The sequence below is a fragment of the Brachyhypopomus gauderio genome, chromosome 1 (genome assembly GCF_052324685.1).
Source record: "Brachyhypopomus gauderio isolate BG-103 chromosome 1, BGAUD_0.2, whole genome shotgun sequence".
Taxonomy (NCBI): Eukaryota; Metazoa; Chordata; class Actinopteri; order Gymnotiformes; family Hypopomidae; genus Brachyhypopomus; species Brachyhypopomus gauderio.
Genome location: NC_135211.1, coordinates 5,623,401 through 5,635,596, shown reverse-complemented (window position 1 = coordinate 5,635,596; position 12,196 = coordinate 5,623,401). Strand labels below are relative to the sequence as shown.

Genomic DNA, 12,196 nt, shown 5'->3' with positions numbered 1-12,196 from the left:
ACTAAGTCACTAATGCATGAGGGGGAAGAACTGTGTCTTCAGGTCAGATGTCTTCAAACAGGATCTTAGTGGGCATATAGATGAGAGGGGAGATCATGTAGTGTAAATATAGACTCATGACATTTGTACCACTTTAGTGTTAATGTCAGCTGCAGACCAAACACAGAGCTGCTGTAGTTACCATGTAAGGGAAGATAAATGGATTTAATTTTATTTCATAAACACTATGGTGAATAAAAATGTTTGGAACAACTCTAGTTTAACCAGCTTTGATGATGAAAGAGAAAGTCCACAGTGTATCACTTCAATGATGTCTGTTATAGAAAGGGCTGAGGAATCAGACGGCTGTGGCCCTGGGGGTGGTAACCACGGAAGTGGTAACAGGGCTGGACCATAGTAATAGGTATCGGTGGTAACAGGGCTGGACCATGGAAACAGGTAACAGGGTGGTAACAGGGACCATGGCCAGAGTAGGAGGCAGGGTGACACCAGAATGGTGAGTGGGACAGGGACAGGACTCTGATGGGTAGAGGAAGAGATACAAAAGGAGCAATGGAGACAGCCAATGTGACTGTGATGAGGACAGGGTTCACAACTGACACAGTGATGAAGACGGGGGAGCTACCCATGAGACCAGGATGGGTAAAGGGACCAGGGCCCAGTGTCAGGATGGGAAAATAGCTGGCTGGGCAGTCTGGGTGCACCAGTGGCAACATGTGGGGTGGTGCACCTGCAGACACAGAAGTTCCTCTCCTCAACATTTCATGGGGATCTCCCTCCTTCAGGCCAACTTTACTCACTGTTTTTGGGTGAAGCTCTGCACAATACAGCAGGCAGGACATCCACCCATGAAACCTCACTTTCATCCACCCATGAAACCTCACTTTCATCCACCCATGAAACCCTATTATCATCCACCCATGAAACCCCACTTTGATGCAGGTTTTTCAAGTGATGTTTTACATTTTGTTTCTGTTTACATGCTTGAGGCCTGTATGGACACAGAATGAATGAATGAAGGTGCACGTATATGCACCTTTGCCTGAACTCAGCTTTTATCCAGTCAGCACACCTGTGAGAAGTGACAGCCCATTGTGAACAGCATTCTCTCCACCAGAAACCACAGCCCCCTGGAGAACTGCTCTGGGAGCACGAAGGGGAGGGAGGCCACAACTAACACTTGAATGAATGAATGAATCTTCAACTTATATAGCGCCTTTCTATATACTCAAGGTCGCTTTACAATTTTAACACAGGTACAACCAATCACACTCCGGCGAGAAGCGGCTGCCAATTGCGCACAGCGTACTCTCTACTGGGATCCACAGCCCCCTGGGGGACTGAATGGGGTGCAGGAAGGGGAGAGAGGACAGACCCTAGTGGCAGAGCACCATCCACCACTGGGCATACAAGCACACACACTCAGACAACTGCTTTTTATTGGACATGAAGGGACAAAGACACACACTCAGGGAGAATTTGTCAGGGAATCAGGGACTGCCAATTTACCTAATCTCCATGTTTTTGGACTGTGGGTGTCACGTAGGGCAACGCCCCCTCTCGTAGCTGCCACTCTGGGTTCCCTTATGTCCGTGTTCCCTGCCTGTTCATCCCGCCCAGCTCGTTTGTCTTCGTGATTCCTCGTTTGTTACCACGCCCCTGTATTATCGTTCACACCTGTCCCTCGTTTTCTGTCCCATGTATATAAACCCCTGAGTCTCCCTTGTCCTTTGTCTGGTGCTTTGATATTTTGGATGTTGGACTGTTTGCTGTTTGATTGTATACCTGGCCGTTGTGTGTTTTTGTTTTGTGATTCGTAGTCTGTTCTCGTGTTCCCCTGTCTTCGTTATGCCCGTGTTCGCCTGCTATTCGGACTGCCCTCCCGTTATCGACCCTGCCTGGCTCAGCGACGACGATTCTGGTATTCCCTTCAATAAATCTCGCTCTTCTCAGCGATTGTGTCCGTCTTCTCGCTCCGGGGCGCGAGCCCCGTTACAGTGGGATGAAACCGGAGGCCCCGGAGGAAACCCACACAGACACGGGGAGAACATGGAAACTCCATTCAGATAGGGACTTGAACCCAAGACCTCAGTGCTGAGAGGCAAACGTGCTAACCACCAAGCCACCATGTTGCGCAAGAACGCCCGCCTCCTAAAGCAACCCATTGGTGGGCTGGTGAAGCCATCTCGTTTCCCTTAAAGGAGGCGTTGTGATGTAATCCAGTTCAAGAAGTGTAATTGGCCATAGGGAGCCATCGCGTTTGCCGTGGTTATAGCTGCTCACCTACATTTCAGGCTCTAAACTCTGGAACACTATACCTGCTGTTACGTGCACAGATCACATGTTGTGTTTTGCTCTTCCTGTCAACTAACATACATAGGTGGACTCGTTGCTGCCAATCGTCATCTGGACATGCACAATCAACATCGGTGTGTTCCACCAATGGGGTTTTGAAATGGCTTCATCAGCCCACCAATGGGTTGTTTTAGGAGGTGGGCATTCTTGGATAAAGGATGGATACATGGACAGACAAGAGAGAGAGAAACACACCTGACCGACATTCAGCAGAGATTTATCAGCGTAAAGTAGACGGGGGGAATGTAGTGTTCGTATAGGGAGCTAATAGTCTGTGTATATTATGCATTACATGTGGCGTGTGTTGGTGGTTGTGTCAGGTCTTTGCTAAGTGTTTGTGACATGTTCACTGTTCGTGTGGGAGGCAACGGTGGGATAGGTTAGTTTATTTTGTTTGTAGTTATTTCTGTTGTATAGGTGTGTTAGGAAAGGGGGCAGGCATCACATTTTTATGTGTAGCCTATGGGAAAGGTACCACACAGGACACATATTAATAGGGGTTCTTTTTATTTTGCTTGTTGTTTAGTTTGAGAGAGAACATTTTTTCTCTCTCCCCTTTTTTCCCTAAAAATACGGCAGTGGGTCTACTGTACAACAAAACAAAATAAATAAAACAAATGTTACCAATAACAATATTGTGTAATCAATATCAACCCACTAGGTAATACAAAATAAAATAAAACACTTACATCTCAGGTACTTTAGAGACTTCATCTGCACAGTACCGAATCCACACAAAACGTCTACAGCTGTTTAAATAAAAGTTACCCAAAAGAAATTGACAGCCAACAACACAGATCCATCACGTTAGCAAAGTGTAAGCACACTATTCCACCTGGCTACATATGTTTTGTTAGGTTTAGAGGTTTGCTAGGTAGGAAAGACTTTTTTTTTCTTCATTGATTTGATGCCACCCGTATCCCACCATAGGTCAGTACATGGGTAAACAGAATGTTTATTGGCAGTTACATCTAGCCTGTTGAGCGGTTATGACTTTTATTAGCTGTAATGTCCTGTTTATCTGTGTTATTGCATGTTTGGATCACTCTCTGGATATCAGTAAATTTTTTTCGCCATCAGTTTGTCTGTTGTGTACGTTTTATCATATACCACCCTACACCCAGTAGCCTATGCATCTGTTTCTTACCCAAGTCTTGGTTCCATTAGAGAACGGGGATGTAACAAGTGGTGGCTCGTCTGGGATATCTGTTACACTTCTTCTCCAGGATTCTCTCCATTGGTCCTGATATAACAGGTGGCAATGTGATTGACGCTGTGTGTGTAGGTGGGAAATATCCGTGGTAACGTTGGTTTTATAGTTCACAACACTGTCTTAGGTCAACGTTATGGCTACATTTGATCTACAGGCATTTCCTGAAACAATATGAAAAGTGAAACAACATGAAAAGTTAGCGACATGTAAAAAGGATGAGTTACTTGTTATAGCTAGCTACTTCAATCTTTCTGTGTCGAGGGCATTATTAAAGAAGGATATCAGGGCTTTAGTTACACATCCTTTCTTTAGCTTCGTATAAAAGTTGAGCTTCTTGTGCCCCCTAGAGAATCACCATCGTTTGACAACTTAGAGGAGCCAGGTGAAACAGGATCAAATGGAGGGAGACCAGATCGTACCTCTGATGCACCTCCTGATGAGACACTCTGTACATCAGACCAAACGGGACAAACTTCACTTGCCACCTGTATAGGCGAGGCACCGCCATCAGATACCAGCAACATCAGATACCTGTAACAATGTGGGGCCCTCGGACGTAATATCACCCGTTTGTCATGCACACAAAACACCAATATCCACCAAACATGCATTATGTTTCTCCCCTTTTTTATATTTCTGTTTCTAATTTTACATTGTCTAGTTTCCTCATCCCTTTGTAACAACCAATGCAACTACAACTCTCAGCACCCCACACACAGCCTGGAAGAACTCTCAAATGATCACCATTCATTCACGTGTTTCTCATCACCAAACTGTTGGTCTTTACAGAAATCACAGAGGACGTACACAATCATGAACACGCCAAGGCAACACTGGCAAGAAAAAAAAAAAAGGAAGAAACTTTGATAAGGGGAGCTCATCCTTTTCTGCTCGACATCATATGATAAAACTACTCATTTTAGATCTTTGTTTCATTCAGTTATCCTATTTTTGTTATATGTTTTTGTGTATTATAGGTCCTATAGTGTTTAGCATAGTGTCACGGTAGGCCGGGTCAGCCCCACAGGGGAGCCGCCCACTTCACAACACTCCACCTCCCGTTCACTCCCACGGTCTCAATCACCCACTTATTAAATCATCATCTACACCTTTTTCTCATTTCCCACGTCTCTCCTTATAAGCCCACAGGTCCTACAAGACAGTGATGTGCATTCCTTGCACTGTTTGTAGTGAGCCCTGCACGTGACGTCTTCCGCTGCCTTCTCTTCTGACACCAAGTTACAGTGAATCTTGTGTCTTAAGCACTTATTTGCGCCACGCTGTGTGTGTGCTGCGTTCCTTTTGTTTCCTTGCTCATTTCAAGTGCGTATTGTGTTGTGCAATAAAAATTTAAGAAACCACGGCACCATTCACCGCATCTGCTGCTTCTGTCACCCCGTTACACATAGTATTAGAAATATTAGAATTTTTTGTGTGATTTATTATCATACATTTAGAATGATTAGATATGCAAATGAGCTGGTTAACTTTAAAATTATGTAATATTTTGTTCCTCTGGTAACCAAGCATATAGGAAAGGGAAGGAAACTAGAATTGTGCCAATAACTATTACATGTACTCTAGATATTTATACAAATTGTCCCCACACTCAATCTCTCTCACGTCTACTGAGAAAGGAAAAGGTGAGACGCGTACACAGTAGAATGTAAGTACATTAATGTGGTACCAACGAGTACACACCACGTGTAAAAACTGTGAGAGAGGTGGACCCAAGTGCCAGTTTACGTTGAAGGTATCTTCAGTGAGAGAGAGAGAGAGAGAGAGAGAGAGAGACGAGCTCACAGTAAAAAATAAACAACACAAACCAGTCCCAGTGATCCAATTTATAACGGGGTTGTGCAGTTTAAATTATGGAAGTCTTAGTGTGATGGGGTGACGGGGAGAATGTAAAAACTGATGGACTCTGTGCGACCTTAAACAAATGGTTGTGGTGTGGTGAGAAATGAAACCCACGCCCACAGGCAGGCCATCCAGTGCATGCACGTGTCTTGGCTGTTCCAGTCTCTTCAGGGGGACTCTGAGCTCCTCTGCCACACTCGGTCGCTTATGATAGAGTACAGAGACAAGAGCTGTGGTATTGTATGAGGAAGTCAGGAGTAGCAGAAAAGTATGTGAGGGTAGTGCAGGATATGTATGTGAACTGTGTGACAGCAGTGAGATGTGCAGTAGGAATGACAGATGGGTTTAAAGTGGGGGTAGGACTACATCAGGGATCAGCCCTGAGTCCCTTCCTGTTCGCAATTGTCATGGACAGACTGACGGACGAGGTTAGGCAGGAGTCCCCTTGGACTATGATGTTTGCTGATGACATTGTGATCTGTAGTGAGAGTACGGAGCAGGTGGAGGTGAGCTTGGAAAGATGGAGATATGCTTTGGAGAGCAGGGGAATGAAAGTGAGCAGGAGTAAAACAGAGTACATGTGTGTGAATGAGAGGGCAGACGGTGGACAGGTCCAGTTACAAGGAGTTGATTTGGTGAAGGTTGATGAGTTTACCTTCTTAAGGGTCGAGGGTACAGAGTAATGGAGGAAGTGAAAGAGAGGTAAAGAAGAGAGTGCAGGCAGGGTGGTGTGGATGGAATAAAGCAGCGTTTCTCAACCGGGGTGCCGCGGCACCCTGGGGTGCCGTCTGTCTTCATCGGGGGTGCCGTCAAAATATTCTGATGTGAAATAAAAAACTATAGTTTTAAAAATTGAAGTTATTATACGCTTTAAAAATCATTAAAATGTATTTCATATGACCAGATCTCTCAAGTTTGGTGGGCGTGAGCTTTTTTTCAGGCGGGGGGGATTGGAATGTGTCGCGATGGTTAGTGTAGCGGCTGTGTGTGTGTGTGTGTGTGTGGTTGGCGGGCTGGCTAAAGTCTACAAAGAAACAGCGCGATCTATATTCTGATTGGTTCAACCTGTTATAATATACAACCGATGGATTGGCTGAATATGCTGCGGTGTGCTGCGGCGATTAGATTATTAAAAAAATAAATTAATAATAATAATATTCAAGCGTGAGAAATTCCATGTGTGGCGTGAGAGCGTGTGAAATCGCTAAATATGCGTGAGTCTCACGCTCAAAGCGTGCATATGGCCTGCATATGACCAAGGTCAGCACGTGATTACGCAGGTTTCCCCATTTATCTGCTCTCTGTCTTAATAATCACTTTTTTTGTGTTATGTTGGCCGGGAGATGGTTGCAGAGAGTATGTTTTCAGGGTTGCCAACGCTCACGCATTGAGCATGAGACACACGCATTTGACCGTTTTCACACGCTCTCACGGCACACTTCTGATATCTCACATCCGAAAAAAAATCTTGTTTATTTATCTGATCCATATCTATGATTCAATGAGTTACTAGTTCGCTTTGGCGCCAACCACCCGCGATCGATAGATTGCGATATAATACTTAATTTGTGTCCATTTTACGTTCACACCCCCCCCCCCCCCCCCCGTCAACAACTTACGTCTCCACCCCCCCACCCCCCAAAGCCTGTGTTTTTAACGCATTGTAAACTGGGGTGCCTTAAAATTTTGCCTTAAAATATGAAAGTGGCTGATGTTACAGTGGAGGACACTCAGGACAGGGCCAGATGGAGGAGTTTGATCCGCTGTGGCGACCCCAAATGGGAATCGCCGAAAGAAGAAGCACACTGATAACACAGGTGTTAGTAATCGGGTGTTGAGGACCTGGGTAGTGGCCTAGTGCTAGGACCACTTGTTAGCTTTTCTTGAGACAGAGCAGAGAAAGAAACAAGAGCAAGAAAGAGATAGGATATCAATATGAGGATTACATTACATATGATCATGGAGAGATAGGAGATCAATATGATGATTACATTACATGTGATCATGGAGAGATAGGAGATCAATATGAGGATTACATTACATGTGATCATGGAGAGATAGGAGATCAATATGAGGATTACATTACATATGATCATGGAGAGATAGGATATCAATATGAGGATTACATTACATATGATCATGGAGAGATAGGATATCAATATGAGGATTACATTACATATGATCATGGAGAGATAGGAGATCAATATGATGATTACATTACATGTGATCATGGAGAGATAGGATATCAATATGAGGATTACATTACATGTGATAGTCAGGTGATCTCCCAGTCCCTCATCTCAAACAGGCCTACCTGTTATCAAGTCTCCCCAGAGGTCATGTGGTCTTCATTTATGTGGCAGTTATGTTCAGACTATATTCACACACCACATGCACAGATCAGTGATTAGTATTAGAGCTGACTGCCACACCCACTGTGATGTGCTTTAACTCTGTTCTCTTTTCTGGAACTATAGAAATGAACCAGGTCACATGATGACAGCATAGTTAGTAATGTGAACACTATAGAAAGAATGAAAATATTATAGAAAATATGCAAAGCCCATATGATGAATGCTGATGGAATTTAATGGCATAATTTATAGCTTGAATTCTTCATAAAAATCAATATTACTATAATAACTGCTTCATAAACACTTGGAGTCAATGGGACAGTAATAACTATTAGAAGCAAATTAAAATAGCTGTTCAAATGTTTTTTTAATTGTATGTTAACAAAACAATGAGAAAAAATACAGAAGAAAAACAATATGACAAAATCAAAGCATCCAAAACAATAACAAATGTACAGAAAACAGCAGCGAGTGCCTAATGATACTAACTTAAAGACTGGATAAACTACAGAAGAGTAAATAATCTGGCAAACATCATCAGCAAATCTAAAACAATTATTAAAGCAGGCAGTATTTATTGACACTGATTAAAGACTGGAACTGATTGGCTAAGACTTCTTAAAGCTCCATGATTATAAAGGGGAATGAAGACGTTCCATATTCTGATAAAGGGGAATGAAGACGTCCCATATTCTGATAGTGATCAAACTCTTTTCTGGAGAACCTCTCACCACTGAGGAAGACACAAACAATACAACAAAAGAAAAATAACCAACGTTATTGTCACGTCTAGCCCCTCCCTCCTCCCTGGTCCCGCCTAGCTCCCGCTCCCATTCGTCCCCCCGTCTGTCTGTCACGCCCTCGTCATTAGTCTCACACACCTGAATCCTGTTTCACCGTCTTGTCTCTACGTATAAAAAACCCCTAGTGTGATTCTCCCTTGTCGGTCATTCCCTGTACGTAAGTCCCTGGTTGCTTCTCTGTTCTGCTTCCTCCCGTTCGTTCTTGTGTCCTCACTTTTAGTCTAGTTCCCTGTATTTTGTATTGGATTTCCTTTGTATATTTGGTTATACTGTTGTGCCTTGTGCTCCTGTTCCCTGTTGCCCTGATTCCATTGCTACTTATGTGTTGGTTGTTGTTGTTGTTGTTGTTGTTGTTGTTGTTGTTGTTTAGCTGATCCGTATGTTTAAGACTTTTTCTTATGTGTAGTATAGCTCCCTTAGTATACTTACCGTGTTGCTTGTTCACCCTCCTATGTTCCCTGTTTTAGTTCTCGTACCCCTTAATATCTTGTAGTTTCTTCGTTCGTATATTTGTCCCCATTATTCTGTTTCCCCCTCAGTAGTTGTACCCTGTTGTAGCCTTTGTCTTTTGCCCCTAGTAATATAGTTATTCCCTGTGCTGTCTAGTCTGTTTCTGTTGTTTCTATTAAATCCTTCTTTATTGCATTTGCGTCACTCCTGCTATCTCCCGCCCTGTGTAACGTTTCACGGGGCGGGAGATAGCAGGAGTGACGCAAATGATAGCAGGAGTGACGCTAACAACAAACACAACAACAACAACCACATAAGTAGCAATGGAATCAGGGCAACAGGGAACAGGAGCACAAGGCACAACAGTATAACCAAATATACAAAGGAAATCCAATACAAAATACAGGGAACTAGACTAAAAGTGAGGACACAAGAACGAACGGGAGGAAGCAGAACAGAGAAGCAACCAGGGACTCACGTACAGGGAATGACCGACAAGGGAGAATCACACTAGGGGTTTTTTATACGTAGAGACAAGACGGTGAAACAGGATTCAGGTGTGTGAGACTAATGACGAGGACGTGACAGACAGACGGGGGGACGAATGGGAGCGGGAGCTAGGCGGGACCAGGGAGGAGGGAGGGGCTAGACATGACAGTTATGGATCTTAAACATGAAATAAACACACACACACACACTTTCAACTTACTCTCAGTGTGTCATATTCTGAGCTCATGGTTGCAGGATTTAAGGCTGAGTATGTGTCACTAGAAGAGTCTCTAATCTGCTGTGGACAGACATGCAAGTTTAAATAATTATTCTCAGTATGCAAGATAATACACACATACAAACACATGTAGTTACCTGCAGAGTGCTGTAATCAGAGGTCATGTTCATGGTGTCTAGGGCTGTGTATGTATCATCTCCAGGTTTTGGAGCCGTCTGGAAGACGATGACAACACAACTTTGGACTTTTCAGTAGTGGCTTTTGGTCAACATGTTGATAACAGATGTGAATTTAATACCTGAATATCTGCATTTCTTTCTGCCCCTCTCTTCCTCCTGGTGACACAAAAGACTAAAGTGTCTATTGTATTCTGCAATACTGTTATGTATTAAATATTATGAGTTCCCATTTGGAGAGAATCTTCAATTTATATCTAAATTTGGATGATGTGTCCATTCCATATTAATAATTTTACCCACAGCATTGTCACTCACTTCATGTGTAGAACAGCAGTGATGAGAGAAAGAGTCAGAACAGGAAGGAGTCCAGCAGCTCCCCAAACAGCAGGCTGCTTCCACCACTCAGCTGATCCCCCTTAACACAAATACTGTTACTATCTGGACCAGACAGTGTTTCCTAAAACCTTCATTTACATGTAATGACTTTAGTCAGTTTTACTGGCTCATGTAATCTACACAACAGAAGTGTATCAGTTCCCCCCACCACGATGTGGCAGCACCACCATTAACAAATACACAAACCATCAGAGATTAAACAATCAAGTCATCTTCTGTTTGGGTGTTCTGTGTTGTGGCCAGATGAAGACCCTGTAATGGTACAGTGTAGTGGGTAACAAAACTGGGGTTCAGTCTCCTGTCTGGGCTAGGGCTATACCAAGTTTGCACACAGAATGTTGACTGTATAACAAATATCTCATTGTTTTGATTGACCAGTGTGACATATCACAGTGACAGTCATATCTACAGGAGAACAAAATGTTTAATATGGCAGACGTTTTGGGAGAAGGACACGTGTCCTTTAATTAAAATCTTAACAAAACAATTTATTTCTCTGAATGTCCATTGCTTACACAGTTAACTCTAAGCCCAATTAAAGAAGTGGAGTAGAATGCATGAATGATACACAGAGAGTCCTGATGCATTAAACTCAAACATGAAGGTGATGTGTATAAAGGAGGTCTAGGATACCCAAGCATTTAGAGTATATGTGTGAGTCCCGCCATCAGACTGTGACGAGCACAGAAGTCCAATAACAGAACACCACACGGGTTCAGATTGGAGAGGCCATTTCTCCCAGTCACACACTTCCAGGTCCTACTGTCAATGCCCATGTGAGCACTGAAGTCCCCTAGCAGAACAATGGAATCCCCAGAAGGGGCACATTCCAGAATCCCCTCCAAGGACTCCAAGAAGGACGGGTATTCTGAACTGACATTTGGTGCTTAAGCACAAACAACAATCAGAGCCCGTTCACCAACCCGAAGGCTCAGGGAAGCAACCGTCTTGTCTACTGTACTAGTGTTGTCAAAAAAATCGATATATCGATACGTATCGATACTGAACATTCTGAAACGGTACAATACTCGTTTCCCTTAAGTATCGATTCTTTTTACATAAAATGCGCTTTCGTTTGACCCACCCAAACTGCCGTAATGCACAGGACAGTTTGTAATGCAAATATGGCAGCTAAAGCAAACGCAGTGCTGTTGGATTCGAAGCAAATACAGATGGAAAACCGAAGGATATGAACAAGCCCGTTTGCAAGCGGTGCTTTTGGAACATTTCAACGAAGGGCGCTAAAGCCTGGTTGAGTGACCATAGCGCTCGACTCCGCGCGCACCTCGCGCGCACCTCCGCGAGCGGTGGAGGCTTTATACTTTCCGCTTTGCAGTGTTGTCCAAAACTATATGTGGTAGTATAAAAGAAACACCCCTCAAAACAGGGGAATGAACACTTACCTGACGAATTTTAATGCTGCTTTGTGTTTCAGGTTTGAAAAGTGCTGCAATTTAGGCTAAAGTACTTGAAAATGTTGAAATTGTAACTACTTCGTTTCACAACAAATATCTGTCTGACTGGACATTTTTCTTGTATTACATTAACAAATACGAGCCTCTTGTAATTCCAGGATGAAACATGAGAGAACGTGAAGACGTTAAGAAAAATGCACGTTACGTTATTACGTTAACTCTTGTAATTCCAGGACGAAACACGAGAGAACGTGAAGACGTTAAGATTGGGCGTTTTGAAAATAAACAACCATTAAATAATGTGATTAAAAGCGCAATATTTCGAATCATTTCGAGTATATGTATAAATATTTAACTTAATTAAGTTTAACGTGCTGGGAAATATTGGTACAAGCGCTTGAACTGAACCCTGCAAACATGACTTTGTTCATTGCGCTGAGGCGC

At 43.3% G+C, this 12,196-nt stretch overlaps 1 protein-coding gene across 1 annotated transcript in view; it reads right to left on the bottom strand.

Moving 5' to 3' along the window:
- The window catches only part of LOC143524113 (B-cell receptor CD22-like), a 210,241-nt gene that overhangs the window by 143,085 nt on the left and 54,960 nt on the right, over nucleotides 1-12,196 (bottom strand). The gene's annotated exons all lie outside the window — the stretch shown is intronic.